We start from the raw sequence: 21,581 nt of genomic DNA, 5'->3' as shown, positions 1-21,581 counted from the left end.
CATGATGTGGGGAATAGTATGTTTCAGGAAAGTTGTGGTCAGGTTGCCATTTCCATATTTAACTGGAGGGAGATTTTTACATATTTTTTGGAAAGAGCCAGGTCTTCTGTTCTTAACCTCCCAGTTTTGGATTAATCTTGAATCATAGGTTTCCCACGCACCCTATTCTTTCTTCTCATGGTTCCCTGGGGGATTTATCTGACTTTCATTTTGCAGTTCTCACTCCACATAGAGCAGCTTGTGGAGGAGCATGTACCTCTATACTGTTTTCTCCCTACTTTATTATTAATTTTGAAAATATATTTTGTTCACATTACAACATTCAGGACAGAGTAAAAAATGAGTCTCCCTACTTTCCTACCTCTTAGCCTTGGTTTTCCTCCCTGGAGCCCAGTTTCCAGCTCTTGGGGTATCCTTGCAGAGATGGTTTCTACATATACAGGCAGATATTACACATATGGATTTACCTAAATGGCAACCTTCTAAACACTGATCAGTAACTTGCTTTTTTCCCCTTTCTCTTTCATCTCCAAAATTAAGCATGCAAGCTCTTCTTCTAGGTATTTTTTTTAGGGAAATAAAAAGGGCAATGACAAGGCTTATAGAGGATCCAGAACCTTAGAAGTTGTCATCATATTTCTGAGTTCCTTGCTCAGTAGTACTTGGAGCTTCCTGCTCTCTTCCTTTCTCCTCTGTACCTGACGGTGGAGCTCTCCAAATCTTATTGTTGCTCCCCCAACCTCCTGGGTCCCCGACCCCATTCAGCAATTTCTTCTGTCCTTCCTTCATGAAAGTTCCTTTCACTAGGAAGTGGCCCTGAATTTACAGTTGAGGTGAAAGAAACAATGCTTATGAATAGGAGGCCATTCAGGGGCCTGCCTAACTTCATTTGGGAATTATACATCTCAGGGGAATTTAGGATCCATGGTCACCCTGAGCAACCTTTCACTTAGTAATTTAGGCAAGTGACAAGGGTATGAGCTACGATGTTAAAAGCTGGAATTCAAAGGAAGGGGTAAAGAGAAGAGACCATGCAAAGAGAAATGTGATGCAACTTGATAACTGACTAGGTTCAGGGAGTGGAAAGAATGTAGTGAACAACTTTCTATGCCTTAGAACTTAAGATTTTAAGCTCAAGCAACCAGAAGAATGGTGGGATCACTGTTAAACAAGACATTCTTTGTAAAGGCTTTCAAAAGCCTTATTTTTTTTCTAGGTTGAATACAGTACTCATCAAATTTCCGAGGCAGACCAGACATGGGAAAATCTGTGAGGTAATGGGGTTTGTCTCTGACCCTTCTCTGCACCTTTTCTCCTTCACTCTTCTGCCTGATTCCGTGGGCTATTCTTCCATGCAGCTGCCTGTCATATAACCCTGCCAAAGTGATGAACAGTATCAGGTGTAGGCTGATAAAGGCAAAGCTGTGCCCTCTCTCGGGAGTAGCTACATTTTAAAAGGAGACTCATGAAGAAATAAAGCCTTAAGACAAAAAAAGAGTGCACCTACAAGAGTGAAATTAATGGGTCCTAGGGTGCATTTTTTAAGATAAGCTGGTAGTCTTCAAATCACACCAGTGGTTAATCACAAGGTTAATTCTATTCCATTGGAACTACTTATTTCAAAGCTTTTCTTGCCTGAACAGACTACTGTATGGATGGAGCTTTAGGTGTATTATTGTGCGAGGTACAAAGTTACTTTCTAGCCATCCATTTATTTACTTTAAAAGATAAAATAGACATTGAATAAGTTTCTTCCATATTTTCTGACAGTCTGTTTTGGTGGGATTTTTTTGTGGTCCATAATAGGTCTTTCCCTACTGGGATTATGTAATGTTTAATGTCTTGTTGAAGAACAATGAAACCTCCATCACCACATCCAAAGCTTTAAGAGAGATACATTGCTCTTTCTAAAGAGACAATTCCCCACATCCTCAGTTAAATTGAATGCAACTGAAACAGCTCAGTGAGCCAGCAACTCAGACCAGAGCAGAAGCTCAATAATGCATGCATACAACCAACAGTCACCGATTCCAATCCAGCTGGGTTTACCCGAGGTCCAGCTAAAGGAGATACTGCTTCACCTTCTCCAGGCATCTGATGTTGAAAATATTCACACTATAAGAAATAGAATGGAACAATGGTGAAACGCAGGAGCTCTGGAGCCAACCTATTTGGGTTCAAATACTAGCTCTGCCAATCACTACTTAGGTGACCTCAAGACATTTATTTATTCTGCTGTGCCTTGGATTCTGTAAAATAGGGACCATACTAATACCTATCCTACAGAATGGTTGTGAAGATGAAATGACATAATACATGTACAGCACTTAGAACCGTACATGGCAGATAGTTAATGCCATATGAGCATTAGCTGTTAGAGGTTTTACTTACTAGTTCAAACATTTCATATTACTTTAGATTTTGCAAGCATTCCATTTTTTTTTTTTTTTTTCTTTTTGCGGTACGCGGGCCTCTCACTGTCGTGGCCTCTCCCGTTGCGGAGCACAGGCTCCGGACGCGCAGGCCCAGCGGCCATGGCTCACGGGCCCAGCCGCTCCGCGGCACATGGGATCCTCCCAGATCGGGGCACGAACCCGTATCCCCTGCATCGGCAGGCGGACTCTCAACCACTTGCAAGCATTCCATTTTGCAATTAATTTTAGTTTGTTAAAATGAGACAAAAGAAAAAAAACAGTATCTAGTTTCTGTCTTTAACCATTTCATTTCTCTCTTATGTCCTAGGGTCTAGTAATGGCATCCACATGTGGCAAGGGACTATAGCAGTTAGGCCACACACTAAATGGCAGAGATGTCAGGGGACCCTTCAGAGTCATCTCTAAATTCTCATTGCCTGTCAGCATAGATAAACCCTTTTTATACCCCTTTACTGTCATACTGGCCACTGGCAGGAGATCCAGTTTCAACTGAATTCAGCCAACAACTTTTCACTTCTGCTTCAAGCAAGCACCCCTGACAATGGAGACAAGGCAGTTAAAAAAGAAATATATTCTACATTCATGTCTTTAAAAAAATGTATATGCCAAAGTAAGATTTTTAAAGAGGTGACATGCCAATATTAGTTTCTTCAGCTAGAGATACAAGGTCCATCTGAATATATAATCTCAATGAAAGGCAGATCTGTGATACCTCGGGGTTTGGAGAAAACTGTTACCACCAAGGACTTGGGAACATCTGAAGATATACTGAACGAATGGGTCTTTTCATCATGATGTCTTATTACACTGTGGAGGTACACAAATATTTGTTGAATATTTATGCTAGGTGCTTTGCCTCTGTATGAAATGCCTTTCACATAAATGTTCATTAACGTTTTTGGTGTGTTGAAAAGTAATGGTAATCTAAAGCGTTTAAACTGGATGGTTGAAAATATTTTAGTTAGAATTATTATTATTTAGATATCGCATCCTCTATGTTTTGGCCTTTAACTAGGGTAGCTTTTTCTACAATACTATAGCAGGTCAATTTTCTATTCCATATTGTTTAAAAGTTTCTCTCTTTGTAGAGTTCAACAGGATTCCAGAAAAGAAACAAAGTGAGTTTAGTACCTTTACCTTTTAGCTTAGCTAACAAACACCAAATTAAAGCCACAAATAACCTCCAGACAGTTTGTACTGCTATTGATTAAAAATTCACTTTGATAGCAGTATCTTTAGGTATGAAAATGGAGCATATTTGAAAGAACCCCAGAGTTTGCACCTTTTCTTTGAGAAGACAAATCATTTCCTGCTGGAAATATAAGGCTGAATCAAATACTGATGTTAGAGGTCTAATAAATCTTGTTGATGAATTACACAGAAGCACATATGTCTAAAGGGTATCTCATGCTAGGAGAATATATTAAAGTTACATGCATAATATGTATTTTCTTCCTTCAATCAACTTTCCAAGAAAGTGAATGAAGTATTTTAACTTTAAACCAGCCCAGAGATGGCTCTGTTTCATATCCTATTCCATGTTACCTAAACTTTTATTCTTTTATCCTATTTCTAGAAAGACTAGACCTTATACTGGATAATGGGATACCTGGCACAGTTTAATTTATCCAAAGATCTCAAAAGGCCATACATAGAATAATGTGAGTTTTACCAAAGAAAAATAGGGTTCTTCAGAGTCACGTAACATGTAACATGAGGGCTGGAACAGCTCAGCAGGCAACAGCTAGACTAAGAATGATGTTCCTTATCTACAGCTGTGTTTGTTGAGATACCACTTAGAGGCTCTCTCTCAGTATTGAAATCACGAAATAACTAAAACATCTCAAGCCATAAAAATCAATCCACAAGCTCAGCTCTTGAGTATGAATTAAGAGGCATCCAAACTTTAAAGATTCTATAGGTAATAAAATAAATTATTTGTGATAAACTTTTTCGTGATTAGCTTGTTAGCTTACTGATAGTGTATAATAAGCCCATTGGGGAATGGAAGAGAACTGGTGAATTTTTGGTGAGACTGGGGGTAAAGCATTATGGGTGGGACACAGTGACGTTAGGGAGCTGCAGAACTGCCAGCACAGTGGACAGAGGTAGCACTGAGGTAGTTGGGAAGGAAGGAATGTGTGGGGTGGGATAAGATGGAAGGGGCCTTGTGAGTGAGATGGGAAATTTACTATGGGAGGAAAGAATATAAAACACTCTCTCTCTGCAGATATATATGCATGTAGGGTGTGTGTATATCTTTCCTTCTCTCCTACCCCAGGCTGGTTCTGGCTAGTGATCCAACCCAGCACTAGTGTGGTCTTTGGTAGATTTTTAAAAAACTCTAAAATATGTTTTTTAAATAAACTAAATCTTTTTTTGAAATTTTTTATGTAGAAAAAATGATAATTTTATGATCTAGAGATATTTTGACAAGTTTCATCCAAGTGTTCTCTGTGTTTATTGTATTTCCGTAACTGGGATTATGCCTATAATATTTTTAAGAATGTGAATATATGTTTCTTTAACTACAAAAAAAAAGCTTAAATATTCCCTTCCTAAGGAAGGGAGTTATGATTATCTTGAATGCTGTTTTTTTCCCTGTGATAAAAACTAAGTCCTATAGCATGCCTTCTACTTCCCTCAAACTCCTGCCCTTTTGTCATGGTTTAATCATTTGCTTTGTACTTTTAGCTGTTATTCAGAAGTCCTTCTCCCCTTATCCCCTGCTAAAAAATGGGGACAAGGAAATTTCACCTGAACAGGCTGCTCCCTTGTGTTCGTGATTTTTTACTCTCTTCTTTCAGAGTTGAACCCCATCCCATCCCCTTTCCTGTAACACAGCATGACTGTTGTTGGTTGTAATCTTTACTATAGTGCAAGGCAAATCTTAGTAACTCAAATGGTTGACACAGACTAAACTGTCTTGTTCAGACCACCCTGTAAATCCCTTCCCTAGTTTTTAGCTCTTGGGCATAGAAGGGGGCAAGGGATGGGGTGCTGCCTGCCTGTCCTGAAGGCTTTTATTTTATTGTGGTAACACTGGTTTTTAACATTCTATAAATTTCATGTGTACCACATTGTATTTTTACTTCTATATACACTACAGCTTGCTCACCACCAAAAATTTAGTTTCCATCTGTCGCCATACAGTTGATCCCCTTTACTCATTTTGCCCAGGGCTTTTTAACCCCATGCTAGGTTGACTTCTTTCAGACAGGCTGCTCTTGTTTCTGGAGAAAGAGGATGTTTTCCCGTCTGGGTCCAAGTCCATCCATCCCTTTGACATCAAAACTGCCTTACCAGGCTTCTAAGACCAACTTGCCTGCTGTCTTCTGGGCTCTACCAGGAAATCAACAACATGCCTTTCTCTCCTGGCCCTGGGCCTCCAGCTCCTTATCCAACGTACTAATCAGAGCCAACCATCTCCATTAGCAGATTCAAGTTTATTCTTCCATGTCCTTGCTGTCAAGTTCTTACATTAGTGAGCTGAGTGACCCCAGCCTCTCCCTCTATTCAGTTACCTCACTCTGGTTCCCAGGAGTGTATTTCTACACCCACATCTTCTCTGAAAAGCCTCCTTGTTGCTGCATATCTTACCCCTGTCCTTGGAATATCTAAGTCACAGCAGGGAAGGTCATCCTTCATGAATCACATTGTTCATGTACTCATAGCATGTTAGAAAGTTAATCGCCTTTTCCTGGGGAAACAGAAATTTCATATGGTTCAACCTAATAAATGTCACCAATAGGAAAATAAATAAAATAGTCATAATCTATTAATACTCTGGCTTAATACTCTGAGCAGTGAGAATGAATGAGCTAGAACATATATCATCATAGGTAAAACTCGCAAATATATTGTTGAAGAAAGAAGGAGGAATATACATCGTATATCATGAATACAAAATTTGAAATCCAGGCACAACAGGGACTTGCCTGGCAGTCCAGTGGTTAAGACTCCGCTCTTCCACTGCAGGGGGCACAGGTTCGATCCCTGGTCAGGGAACTAGGATCCCACATACCATGCAGTGTGGGGGGCGCTCCCCCATAAAAAAAATTTATAAAAAAGCTAGGCACGACAATACTATATATTTCTTGGGGATATATATACACACACGTACACACACATACATATACATATAGTACGAATATATTTATATATATACATATAGTATGAATATATTTTTATATATACATATAGTATGTATGAATATATATACATATAGTATGAATATATGTATATATACATATACATATAGTATGAATATATTTGTATACATATGTATGAATATATACATATAGTATGAATATATACAAACATATGTAATATGTATACATATAGTATGAATATATATATACACATATATAATAAAAATATAAATAAGTGCACAGAAATAATAAACACACTGAATTCATGGTAGTAGTTACGTCTAGCAGGGAGAACACAAGTAGCTTCAACTGTATTGGTTAATGTATATTTCTTAAGATGGGAGAAGATATGTGGGTTTCATTATATATTTTATAATTTTATGTATGCATAACAAATAAAAAGAAAATGCCTTCCAGCTTTTGCTGTAAAAATGTAGTTAAAATATTTTATTAACATTAGCTGAAATTTTGATAGAACCATTTATAATTTGCCTTCCCACAATGTACTGTGTTGGCCAAAAAGTTCATTCAGATTTTTCGTAAGATGTTATGGAAAAACCCAAATGAACTTTTTGGCCAACCCAATAAAATTCTGGTAAGAAGTTGCTGGCTCTATTTTCTTAGGAAGATAAACTTTATGTCATTTTAAGTTAATGTAACACTCTCTTTCTCTTATTCCAAGCACAAGCTTATTTCAAGCACAAGTCACAGTAGGAAACTTAAATCCTAATTAAAACCAGCTCCTCTCTTTCCTAAAACTAACTGTGGAATTAATGTGGATCTGGCACTAAGTTTCTTAACTGGTACAAGCAAACTGGCTATGATTTCTGCTTATCTCTACTCAGGTTTCAGTGTTATAAATCACCATTGGCCAATAATAACATCATATTTTAATGAAATATAACCACCATTAATATTCCTGAATTTATGGATTTTTCATTAAGATATTCAGAGAGTATCTTCCACCTTATTTACCTGGCATCAGAGTGGTGCCAAGACCATGGGCACAGCTACCCAGATAATTAAAAAATTAATCTCTGTTATGAGTTGGTTCACGTGTACCTTTTCTTTAAGTTTCTTTTCTTACACATAATTCTGGTACCATGAGTAGTCACTACAAGCCATAATTAATAATGTTTATATAGTATGAGCATTTGCAAGTGTTTTCAATCTGAGATAATCAGTCAGAATTCCTTTGTTGTAATTTTCTGTAATATAAACCATATGCCACCAACATATATAAAATTCTTGAGAAAATTATTAAGTAAATATTTAAAAATCATATATTCCAAATAACAGTAGAAACCATAAAACTTAAAATTATATCCTATCCTAAGGAAGGAATGAAATAAAAAAACATCTTTAATGGTACCTCTAAAAATATCACACTTTGAAGACAATAATTTATTATTATATATACATATGGAACTATGACATAAAATAGCATAATATTCCTGTGAGGTGAAAATAGTCATGTTATTAGAGAAATACTAGGTGCCCCAACTCTCAGCCACCAAGTTCCTCATTAAGTTCTCAAGATAATAAAGGTGTCTGAGTACATAGCAACTTCAGGCCAACATTTTATTCACAATAGAATGGAATTTGGGAAAAGACAGATCTCAAGTGTAAGGTTAGATATAAAAACTAATAGCCTAGGGGCTTCCCTAGGTAGCGCAATGGTTAAGAATGGTAGCGCAATGGTTAAGAATCTGCCTGCCAATGCAGGGGACATGGGTTCGAGCCCTGGTCTGGGAAGATCCCACATGCCGTGGAGCAACTAAGCCCGTGTACCACAACTACTGAGGCTGCGAACCACAACTACTGAAGCCCGTGCACAGCAACAAAGACCCAACGCAGACAAAAATTAATAAATTAATTAATTTAAAAAACCTAATAGCCTAAATGTATATAACTTACCCTCAAATTGTTCATTAAAAAGTACACATACAAATACACACAAAGTAAATAATAAAGAAAATTCAGTAAAATGTTAATAACAAGTAAATCTGGGTAGGAGGTATCTGGGTGTTCTTTGTACGATTCTTATTCTTGCAACTTTTCGATAAGTTTGAAATTATTTCCAAATAAAATATTTGTAAAAAGTTAATTGCCCTATTTTGGGGTTTAGGGGAAGAGAGCGGACAGGAGGAGGGAAGGAGAAGAAAAGGGGGCAGATTTTAAGTTTCCAGCCAAGTACACAGGAGTCCCTTGAGGCCCAGACCCTATAATAAGCTACAGTTCTGCTATTGATTGTCACATTTCATTAATTACAGGAAGAATCATTTTAATATGGCCATATTTTCAGGGAAGAAATTGTCCCTTTCCGGCCTTGGTTCAGAATTCCAAACCTTGGTTTTGAGAGTAAGATCCTCTCATATCTTAGAGGAGAGCATATCTCCTCTAAGATATGCCCAATTTTCAGAATATTCCTGGAATGATGTAGAGGCTGATAGCAAAAAGGGAAGATGCAATCATTTCTGATGGTTTCAGTTGCAGGCAAGTCCCAGACAACCTGATTGGTAGGACAGCCACGGTTAGAGTTCAGTCTGTCAAAACTCATAAAGGGCCTAAAGCTTCACCTTACTTGCAAGCTAGTTTCCTGGATGCTGACAGAAGACATGAGATTCCTGAGTAAGAAATGAAAGCCTATTACAGCAAAAGCAGTGGCCAGAGTGTCAGAGGTTCGCAGTGGTTCCCTAAGCTCCAATCCCCACAGGGGTGATGTGAATGCGGCTAGATGTAGATGGAGCTGTAGTGGGTTGCATTACAGGACAGCAACAACAAGCTTGGGGTACCTGCTGTTTTAAAGTAGGAAGCAAGCAAGTTTGCTCTCTGCCAGGGAGGGAGACATTGCCTTATCCTTCAAGGTTGCTCACTGCAAAAACAACCCTGAGAAACGGCCCAGATAAAGAGTGGTCAGGGCCTTGCTGGAGTGCAAGAGTCTTGGAGGACTGTTTTGCAAGCATCTTTTCTCAATAATAGATAGCTAGTGAGTAGCACAGTGCAGGTTATCAGTCATAGACAAAACATTTTCAGGATGGAGCTAATGGCAAGTGGACTGTGCAGGAAAATAGTAGACAGGAAGGATGGATGGGCAGGTAAGTATAGCTCATCTAAGGTCTTATATTTGATTAAGGAGTAGAAGGGGTAGAAGAAGAGAGCAGGTGCCTATCAAATAATGAGGCTGGAACATTCCAAGGAGGATGGGAAATGTCTCTTTTACTTGTATTGTCTGTTTTTTTCCCTTAGCAGCTGCTTCCTCCTCCCGAGCCTTCCCTTTTGCCCTCTATGGGATGGCACTTTGGTGGCTGGCCCTGCTTTGGACAGCTTTCCTCTGAGATGTCCTCCAGTCCTGGATATTAGCTGTAGACATTTGCATCTTGACCCTCTTTTGCATCCTAGGGCTCACTGAAGGTTCTGGTTTTACAATAAAACTAACAGAATTTAATTTCTCAAATGTCTAAAAACCTCTCAGTCCCAATATTTCAAGGGAACAGAGACACTACAATGATCAATTTTATTATTCTTTTAATTGAGAATATTTTAATTTTTAGTTATATATGGCTTCCATCCATTCCGCATTTATGTGTCCTGGTACTGTGTTCATGCTAGGGATACCAACTTTAACAAGTCAGTGTGCCTATTTCCAAAGATTTTACAGTCTCTGCCTAGAAAATCCAAGAGAATCCATAAATTATTATAATTCTTAGGCAAGTTCAGCAAGGTTGCTGGAAATGTACCAATATTTGAAAAATATATGTACTAGCATTTAGAAATTATAATAAAAAGACACCTTTAATTATAACTAAAAAGATTATAAGGTATCTAGTAATAATCCAACTGTAAACAGGATGTTGATTTGGACTCTTCTGTTTTGTTTCCCCAGAACTGTTAAGACCCAAAGCAAGGACGAGTGACAAGTACACCACCTACAAGAACACTACCACTAACCAACCACAAATGGGACCAGACTCCTCCCTCTAGGGAATGCAAAATTACCATCATCCACCTCCACTCCTGCCCAGTGTATAAGGTAGAGCACTGACAAGGACAAAGAAGAAGTGGTCAGAGTGGACTTATGAGGCATGTGGTAATTCATGGTTAACTGAGTAGGGGTAGATAGGGCAATTGGTTCAAGAAAGAGACTAATAAAGATTGGAGATGCCTAACAGTGGGTTCTGTAGCTGGTTGTTGGCTCAGCTGCAAAACTTGTAGGCCAACACTGATTGTCATCTAAGTGTGGAAAGGGAGTTCTTGGGAGTGGCCTGACATTTGTTCCCTGAGATTGGGGTCATATTCTAGGTATACGATCTATGCATAGTCACCAACCCATGGAATTTCAATCAAAATCTGAAAAAAGTATTCATGGGATTTGATAAATTGGTCCTAAAGTTCATTTGGAAGAATACAGGAACAAAAAATAGCCAAGATTTTTTTTTAATCAAAAGAAACATAGTCTACCAGAAATCAACACTTAGAAATCTATAGTAATTAGGAAAATGTATTGTTGTTGTAGAGAAAGACTAATATACCACCAACTCATTCACACATGGGGATGTGATATATGAGAATGGTGGCATTACAATTCAGTGGAGATAGGAAGGACTGTATAGTTTTTTATTCATAAAGAAAAATGATACCATATTTCCTATGTCATACCCTAAACAAAAAGAAATTCCAGATGGTTAAAGACTTAGTGTGAAAAAGCTAACTTCTAAAGCTTTCAAAAGAAATTATATGAAAATATATTTTGATATTGTGTCTTTAAAAAGCCACAAAAAGTATAAACCATAAAGAAATATAATAGTAAATATGAATGCACATTAAAATTTAAAACTTCTGTATGGTAAAACTCATTATACTTAAAGTTAAAGGCAATCTACAGATTGGGAGAAGATATTTATAGTTCATATTATTAATATAAATCAGTAAGAAGAGAAATATTCTAAACAGGCAAAGGATATGAGCAGACAATAGATGAAGAAACTTAAATGGCCAATAAAGATATGAAAAAATGATAACCAAAGAGATAATTGTTTCACACTCACGTGTGAACTGCAAAGATTTTCAGCATCTATTTTTGTTGGAATATTAGACAGAGAATTTTAAAACAACAATGATTACTATGTTAAAGGCTCTAATGGAAAAGATAGACAACATGCATGAGCAGAACAGGAATTTCAGTAAAGACAAGGAAATAAGAAAGAATGAAATGGAAATGCTAGAAATAAAAAGCCCAGTTATAGAGCTGTAGATGCCTTTGACATTAGTAGACTCAACAGAGCCAAAGAAAGAATCAGTGAACTTCAAAGATAAGGCAATAAAAATTATACAAACTGAAACACAAAGAAAAAAGGAACATGTGTGGGGGAGGGTAATAGAACAGAAGCATCCAAGGGCTGTGAGACAATATTAAATTATTAAGCATGTATGTAAGTGGAATCTCAGAAGAAGATGAGAAGGAAAAACAGGGCAGAAGAAAAATTTAATAATGACTGAGAAGTTTCTAAAAGTTCCACAGATGAATCTGATGATCAGTCAAGTTTAATAACCACTGGGTAATTGGTGGGCAATTCCTCCCCAATCCATGAACTAATAATGCAAGTGAACTGCAAGAGTGGATAGAAGCTTATCAGAGGTATCTGCTTATTCATTGTTTAATGAGGCATCAATCACGCTGACAAGTCAACATAGTAGAACACTGAAGAAGAGGATTTTGTTTAGAGCCAGAAAATTCTCTATGGTAAGGGTGCTTCAGTCTCTGATTTCTAATCAATTTGGGGGGGGGGAACAAACCATCTTACTCTTCCTAAACCATCTTACCTTTTCTAAAAGAGGTACAGCTACACCAGCTTCACACCTTTATCAGGAAGTGACTGTAAGCTACTTTACATCTATGTGTTCCTTTTCTTTACAAGCACATAATAGTCATGTGTCTGACATACAACAACTATTTATAAATATTTGTTGAATGAATTTAAAAAATGAGCAAAGAAGAAAAACTGACACCTGGAACTTTTCTCAAAAGAAGCAAGGTTTAAGTACAAGAATGGAAACACTACACTTTTAGGTTTATACACCACAATCTACAACTATATATGCTTCTATATCTGCTTTTTAGTACCTCACAGCAACTAATAACTGATAATAGTAACACTAACTCACTCATTCTTTCATTATTTTAACATTTACTGACAGCTTCCTATGAGGCTAGGGCCTATACTGAGGGTGCAGAAACAAAAATGAACAAAATATAGTTCTCAAGATGCTCACACTCTGTGTCCCCTCGCATCAAGCAAGTACTAAGTAAACATTTCTTGGTTAAAAAAAAAAAAGATGCTCACACTCTAATATAAGGAGATAGTAATATAAACAAATAATTACAATATATTCATAAGTGCTGTGTTAGTATCACATTTTAAATGGAAAGAATGCCCAGAATATTCTTTTTTAAAAGGTAGAAAAATTCATAGTAGCTTTCAGTAATATTAGTGATTAAGGACATGGGTTTTGGAGTCAGACAGACCTGGATTCAAATCTAGGCTTTACTCCATATATGCTGTGAGACACGGGAAGTCATAATTTCTCTGAACCTTAGCTCCTTCCTCTGCAAAATGGAGATAATGCCAGTTCCTACCTCATCCTGTTGTTAGGTGGATTAAATGAGATGAAGAATGTAAACTACTTAGGACAGTGCATTGCACAAAAACTACAGATGGTTGGTGGGAGGGTGGGGTGGAAATGGTAGTAACATTAATACTTCCTTTATAATATATAAAATTTTAACCCTTAATTACCTGTAAAGGGGATTTATCAAGAATTATTTACTTCTTAAGGATCCTAGATAGATAATATTTTATTTTAACAAACTTATTATACCAAGAACTGGGAGTGGAAAGATAAGTAAGACACAGTGTCTATCCTCCAGCAGAGGTATTATCAGTGATACCTGTTAGGGTACCATTTGTAATCAACAAAGATACCAAACAGTCACCAAACAGTTAAAATAGAAATGGAAGTACAAATAAATGCTTCAAACACACTTGCCCTCCCTTAAGCAAGAATGCTTCAAAGTAAAGTGACACTGGGGAATTTTGATTTATGATGAAGTTTTTACAAGTTGTATAACTTCAGATAGCATCCTGTAAGTCCCCAAGCAGTAAACTGGGAGCCATTTGACAGGTCTGTCATTTGCTTTTTCTCATTCTTCAGAAAACTCCAGGGATGCACTGTCTCCACTTATGTAAGCCTTTGTATATACGCTTTTGAACATTTCCCTTTCTTAGTTAAAAATAACCCGGATTCTTCACAGTTCTCTTTTTTTGTTCTGACGTGTCTTTAAATGCAGCTGCATGCAGTTTCACAGCAAACAGTTTAATTGTGAGCTTAAAGAACTCACTTAAAATTTGGAAATTGTGCATTTTATGTAACGCAAGTTCGGGATGGAAAAATGTTGGTTATTAATTTTTACTTTTTATTAGTACCAAAAATGGACTTTACACTATTTTCCTTTTTGTTGATAAAGGAGGGGGAAAAAAAGAGAGAGAGAGAGAGAGATTAGGCCGGCCAATCTCTTCTGGTAAAGAGGTACTAGGTAATTTGGATCTACCTTCTTACTGAGGGTAATTAGAAAGTTGGACAAAATATTAATATAAAGATATATGCTTGAAATCACTTGAAAGACAACTAGATCGTAAAGAACTGCCAGGCCAAGATCTGGGGAAACTTGATGGCCGAGTTACTTTCTCTTGGATGAGTTTAATGACTCTTGAGGGGATTATTGAGAAAATAAGCAGTCCTTCTGACACCCTCATGGTGCTAGGAGGATAGGAACTGGAGTCTGGGACTGGACATAGAGGAAGGCCAGGTGAACCTCCTCACTTTAGGTTAGGACCCTTAAGGGCTGTATCCTAGGAGTAAGGTCAAATCAAAAGTAGACAGGGTCTATAAGGGCTGCAGTGCAAATTTGAAATATCTCCATTCCTAAAACTGGATTGAAGTAATCCTATACTGATTGCTGGGCCAGAAAATAGTAAAAACAAATCCTCTCTCAAAGAAGGTACCATTTTTTTTAAAAATCCTTCAAATTATTTCTATAATCACAAATAACTAGGTACATAAGGGAAGAAGAAAACATAAAGAAAACCTACAAAAATAACAGACATTAGAAATAGGGAATATTTGATTTATCCAGATTTATTCCAGATACTGGAATTATCAGACACAGACTATAAAAAAAACTATCCTTCAGCTTCCCTGGTGGCGCAGTGGTTGAGAGTCCGCCTGCCGATGCAGGGGACACGGGTTTGTGCCACGGTCCGGGAAGATCCCACATGCCGCGGAGCAGCTAGGCCTGTGAGCCATGGCCACTGAACCTGTGCGTCCGGAGCCTGTGCTCTGCAATGGGAGAGGCTGCAACAGTGAAAGGCCCAAGTACCCCACCCCCGAAAAAAAGAACTATACTTTTTTTTTTTAACGTCTTTATTGGAGTATACTTGCTTTACAATGGTGTGCTAGTTTCTGCTTTATTACAAAGTGAATCAGTTATACATATACATATGTTCCCATATCTCTTCCCTCTTGCATCTCCCTCCCTCCCACCCTCCCTATCCCACCCCTCTAGGTGGTCACAAAGCATGGAGCTGATCTCCCTGTGCTATGCGGCTGCTTCCCAAAAGCTATTTTACGTTTGGTAGTGTATATATGTCCATGCCACTCTCTCACTTTGTCACAGCTTACCCTTCCCCCTCCCCATATCCTCAAGTCCATTCTCTAGTAGGTCTGTGTCTTTATTCCTATCTTAGTGCCAGGTTCTTCATGACCATTTTTTTTCTTTTCTTCCTTAGATTCCATATATATGTGTAAGCATACAGTATTTGTTTTTCTCTTTCTGACTAACTTCACTCTGTATGACAGACTCTAGGTCCATCCACCTCATTACAAATAGCTCAATTTCATTTCTTTTTATGGCTGAGTAATATTCCATTGTATATATGTGCCACATCCTATCCATTCATCCAATGATGGACACTTAGGTTGTTTCCGTCTCTGGGCTATTGTAAATAGAGCTGCAATGAACATTTTGGTACATGACTCTTTTTGAATTATGGTTTTCTCGGGGTATATGCCCAGCAGTGGGATTGCTGGGTCATATGGGAGTTCTATTTGTAGTTTTTTAAGGGACCTCCATACTGTTCTCCATAGTGGCTGTACCAATTCACATTCCCACCAGCAGTGCAAGAGTGTTGCCTTTTCTCCACACCCTCTCCAGCATTTATTGTTTGTAGATTTTTTGATGATGGCCATTCTGACTGGTGTGAGATGATATCACATTGTAGTTTTGATTTGCATTTCTCTAATGATTAATGATGTTGAGCATTCTTTCATGTGTTTGTTGCCAGTCTGTATATCTTCTTTGGAGAAATGTCTATTTAGGTCTTCTGACCATTTTTGGATTGGGTTGTTTGTTTTTTTAATATTGAGCTGCATGAGCTGCTTGTAAATTTTGAAGATTAATCCTTTGTCAATTGCTTCATTTGCAAATATTTTCTCCCATTCTGAGGGTTGTCTTTTGGTCTTGTTTATGGTTTCCTTTGCTGTACAAAAGCTCTGAAGTTTCATTAGGTCCCATTTGTTTATTTTTGTTTTTATTTCCAGTTCTCTAGGAGGTGGGTCCAAAAGGATCTTACTGTGATTTATGTCATAGACATAAATCATGTTTTCATGATTTATGTTTTCATCTAAGAGTTTGATACTGTCAAACTGCCTATGTTTTCATCTAAGAGTTTGATAGTGTCTGGCCCTACATTTAGGTCTTTAATCCATTTTGAGTTTATTTTTGTGTACGGTGTTAGGGAGTGTTCTGATTTCATTCATTTACATGTAACTGTCCAGTTTGCCCAGCACCACTTATTAAAGAGGCTGTCTTTTCTCCATTGTATAGTCTTGTCTCCTTTATCAAAGATAAGGTGACCATATGTGCGTGGGTTTATCTCTGGGCTTTCTATCCTGTTCCACTGATCTATATTTTTATTTTTGTGCCAGTACCATACTGTCTTGATTATTGCAGCTTTGTAGTATAGTCTGAAGTCAGGGAGCCTGATTCCTCCAGCTCTGTTTTTCGTTCTCAAGATTGCTTTGGCTATTCAGCATCTTTTGTGTTTCCATACAAATTGTGAAATTTTTTGTTCTAGTTCTGTGAAAAATGCCAGTGGTAGTTTGATAGGGATTGCATTGAATCTGTAGATTGCTTTGGGTAGTAGAGTCATTTTCACAATGTTGATTCTTCCAATCCAAGAACATGGTATATCTCTCCATCTATTTGTAACATCTTTAATTTCTTTCATCAGTTCTTATAATTTTCTGCATACAGGTGTTTTGTCTCCTTAGGAACGTTTATTCCTAGATATTTTATTCTTTTTGTTGCAATGGTAAATGTGAGTGTTTTCTTAATTTCACTTTCAGATTTTTCATCATTATTATATAGGAATGCAAGAGATTTCTGTGCATTAATTTTGTATCCTGCTACTTTACCAAATTCTTCGATTAGCTTCAGTAGTTTTCTGGTAGCATCTTTAGGATTCTCTATGTATAGTATCATGTCATCTGCAAACAGTGACAGCTTTACTTCTTCTTTTCCGATTTGGATTCCTTTTCTTTCCTTTTCTTCTCTGATTGCTGTGGCTAAAACTTCCAAAACTATGTTGAATAAGAGTGGTGAGAGTGGGCAACCTTGTCTTGTTCCTGATCTTAGTGGAAATGGTTTCAGTTTTTCACTACTGAGGACAATGTTGGCTGTGGGTTTGTCATATATGGCCTTCATCATGTTGAGGTAAGTTCCCTCTATGCCTACTTTCTGGAGGATTTTTTTCATAAATGGGTGTTGAATTTTGTCAAAAGCTTTCTCTGCATCTATTGAGATGATCATATGGTTTTTCTCCTTCAATTTGTTACTATGGTGTATCACGTTGATTGATTTGCGTATATTGAAGAATCCTTGCATTCCTGGAATAAACCCCACTTGAACATGGTGTATGATCCTTTAAATGTGCTGTTGGATTCTGTTTGCTAGTATTTTGTTGAGGATTTTTGCATCTATGTTCATCAGGGATACTGGCCTGTAGTTTTCTTTCTTTGTGACATCCTTGTCTGGTTTTGGTATCAGGGTGATGGTGGCCTTGTAGAATGAGTTTGGCAGAGTTCCTCCCTCTGCTATATTTTGGAAGAGTTTGAGAAGGATAGGTGTTAGCTCTTTTCTAAATGTTTGAAAGAATTCGCCTGTGAAGCCATCTGGTCCTGGGCTTTAGTTTGTTGGAAGATTTTTAATCACAGTTTCAATTTCAGTGCTTGTGATTGGTCTGTTCATATTTTCTATTTCTTACTGATTCAGTCTTGGCAGGTTGTGCATTTCTAAGAATTTGTCCATTACTTCCAGTTTGTCCTTTTTATTGGCCTAGAGTTGCTTGTAGTAACCTCTCATGATCTTTGTATTTCTGCAGTGTCAGTCATTACTTCTACTTTTTCATTTCTAATTCTATTGATTTGAGTCTTCTTTTTTTCTTGATGAGTCTGGCTAATGGTTTATCAATTTTGTTTATCTTCTCAAAGAACCAGCTTTTAGTTTATTGATTTTTGCTATTGTTTCCTTCATTTCTTTTTCATTTATTTCTGATCTGATCTTTATGGTTTCTTTCCTTCTGCTAACTTTGGGGTGGTTTTGTTCTTCTTTCTCTAGTTGCTTTGGGTGCAATGTTAGGTCGTTTATTCGAGATGTTTCCGGTCTCTTAAGGTAGGATTGTATTGCTATAAACTTTCCTCTTAGAACTGCTTTTGCTGCATCCAATAGGTTTTGGGTCATTGTGTCTCCATTGTCATTTGTTTCTAGGTATTTTTTGATTTCCTCAGTGATCACTTCGTTATTAAGTAGTGTACTGTTTAGCCTCCATGTGTTTGTATTTTTTACAGATCCTTTCCTGTAATTGATATCTAGTCTCATAGCGTTGTGGTCGGAAAAGATACTTGATACAATTTCAATTTTCTTAAATTTACCAAGGCTTGATTTGTGACCCAAGATATGATCTATCCTTGAGAATGTTCCATGAGCACTTGAGAAAAATGTGTATTCTGTTGTTTTTGGATGGAATGTCCTATAAATATCAATTAAGTCCATCATGTTTAATGTATCATTTAAAGCTTGTGTTTCCTTATTTATTTTCATTTTGGATGATCTATCCATTGGTGAAAGTGGGGTGTTAAAGTCCCCTACTATGAATGTGTTACTGTCGATTTCCCCTTTTATGGCTGTTAGTATTTGCCTGATGTATTGAGGTGCTCCTATGTTGGGTGCATAAATATTTACAATTGTTATATATTCCTCTTGGATCAATCCCTTGATCATTATGTAGTGCCCTTCTTTGTCTCTTCTAATAGTCTTTATTTTAAAGTCTATTTTGTCTGATATGAGAATTGCCATTCCAGCTTTCTTTTGGTTTCCATTTGCATAGAATATCTTTTTCCATCCCCTCACTTTCAGTCTGTATGTGTCTCTAGGTCTGAAGTGGGTCTCTTGTAGACAGCATATATATGGGTCTTGTTTTTTTATCCATTCAGTCAGTCTGTGTCTTTTGGTGGGAGCATTTAATCCATTTACATTTAAGGTTATTATCGATATGTATGTTCCTATTCCCATTTTCTTAATTGTTTTGGGTTTGTTATTATAGGTCTTTTCCTTCTCTTGTGTTTCTTGCCTAGAGAAGATCCTTTAGCATTTGTTGCAAAGATTGTTTGGTGGTGCTGAACTCTCTCAGCTTTTGCTTGTCTGTAAAGGTTTTAATTTCTCCATCAAATCTGAATGAGATCCTTGATGGGTAGAGTAATCTTGGTTGTAGGTTTTTCTCCTTCATCACTTTAAACATGTCCTGCCAGTCCCTTCTGGCTTGGAGAGTTTCTGCTGAAAGATCAGCTGTTAAACTTATGGGGATTCCCTTGTGTGTTATTTGTTGTCTTTCCGTTGCTGCTTTTTTTTTTTTTTTTTTGGTCCGGTACACGGGCCTCTCACTGTTGTGGCCTCTCCCGTTGCGGAGCACAGGCTCCGGACGTGCAGGCTCAGCGGCCATGGCTCACGGGCCCAGCCGCTCCACGGCATGTGGGTTCTTCCCGGACTGGGGCACGAACCCACGTCCCCGGCATCGGTAGGTGGATTCTCAACCACTGCGCCACCAGGGAAGCCCTGTATTTAATTTTTGACAGTTTGATTGATTTGTGTCTTGGCGTATTTCTCCTTGGATTTATCCGTATGGGACTCTCTGCGCTTCCTGGACTTGATTAACTATTTCCTTTCCCATATTAGGGAAGTTTTCACCTATAATCTCTTCATATATTTTCTCAGTCTCTTTCTTTTTCTCTTCTTCTTCTGCAACCCCTATAATTCGAATGTTGGTGCATTTAATGTTGTCCCAGAGGTCTCTGAGACTGTCCTCAGTTGTTTTCTTTTTCTTTCTTCTGCTCTGCAGTAATTATTTCCACTATTTTATCTTCCACATCACTTATCCATTTTTCTGCCTCAGTTATTCTGCTATTGATCCATTCTACAGTATTTTTAATTTCATTTGTGTTGTTCATCATTTCTTGTTTCATCTTTTGTTCTTCTAGGTCCTTGTTAAATGTTTCTTGCATTTTTTCTATTATATTTCCAAGATTTTGGATCTTCTATACTATCATTATTCTGAATTCTTTTTCAGGTAGACTACCTATTTCCTCTTCATTTGTTAGGTCTGGTGGGTTTTTATCTTGCCCCTTCATCTGCTGTGTGTTTTTCTGTCTACTCATTTTGCTTATCTTACTCTGTTTGGGGTCTCCTTTTTGCAGGTTGCAGGTTCGTAGTACCCGTTGTTTTTGGTGTCTTTGCCCAGTGGCTAAAGTTGGTTCAGTGGATTGTGTAGGCTTCCTGGTGAAGGGGACTAGTGCCTGTGTTCTGGTGGATGAGGCTGGATCTTGTCTTTCTGGTGGGCAGGTCCACGTCTGGTGGTGTGTTTTTTGGTGTCTGTGACCTTATTATGATTTTAGGCAGCCTCTGTGCTAATGGGTGGGGTTGTGCTCCTGTCTTGCTAGTTGTTTGGTATAAGGTGTCCAGCACTGTAGCTTGCTGGTCGTTGAGTGAAGCTGGGTGTTGGTGTTGAGATAGAGGTCTGTGGGAGATTTTTGCTGTTTGATATTACATGGAGCTGAGAGGTCTCTTGTATACCAGTGTCCTGAAGTTGGCTCTCCCACCTCAGAAGCACAGTACTGACTCCTGGCTGCAGCACCAAGAGCCTTTCATCCGCATGGCTCAGAATAAAAGGGAGAAAAAGTAGAAAGAAAGAAAGAAAGAGGATAAAATAAAATAAAATAAAGTAAGGTAATATAAAATAAAGTTATTAAAATAAAAAAATAATTATTAAGAAAAAAATTTTTTTTTAAAAAACAAAAACAAACCAAAAAAAAAAAAAACCTGACGGATAGAACCCTAGGACAAATGGTGAAAGCAAAGCTATACAGACAAAATCTCACACAGAAGCATACACATACACACTCACAAAAAGAGGCAAAGTCCACCTCCTCAATTTGGGATGATTCGTTCATTGTCTATTCAGGTATTCCACAGATGCAGGGTACATCAAGTTGATTGTGGAGATTTAATCCGTTGCTCCTGAGGCTGCTCAGAGAGATTTCCCTTTCTCTTCTTTGTTCGCACAGCTCCCGGGGTTCAGCTTTGGATTTGGCCCCGCCTCTGCATGTAGGTCACCGGAGGGCGTCTGTTGTTCGCTCGGACAGGACAGGGTTAAAGGAGCTGCTGATTCGGGGGCTGTGGCTCACTCAGGCCGGGCGGAGGGAGGGGTACGGAGTGCGGGGCGAGCTTTCGGCGGCAGAGGCCAGTGTGACGTTGCACCAGCCTGAGGCACGCCGTGCGTTCTCCCAGGAATTTGTCCCTGGAGCCCGGGACCCTGGCAGTGGTGGG

This window comes from Mesoplodon densirostris, chromosome 12, assembly GCF_025265405.1.
Source record: "Mesoplodon densirostris isolate mMesDen1 chromosome 12, mMesDen1 primary haplotype, whole genome shotgun sequence".
NCBI classification, from domain to species: domain Eukaryota; kingdom Metazoa; phylum Chordata; class Mammalia; order Artiodactyla; family Ziphiidae; genus Mesoplodon; species Mesoplodon densirostris.
This window is presented reverse-complemented; position numbering follows the sequence as displayed.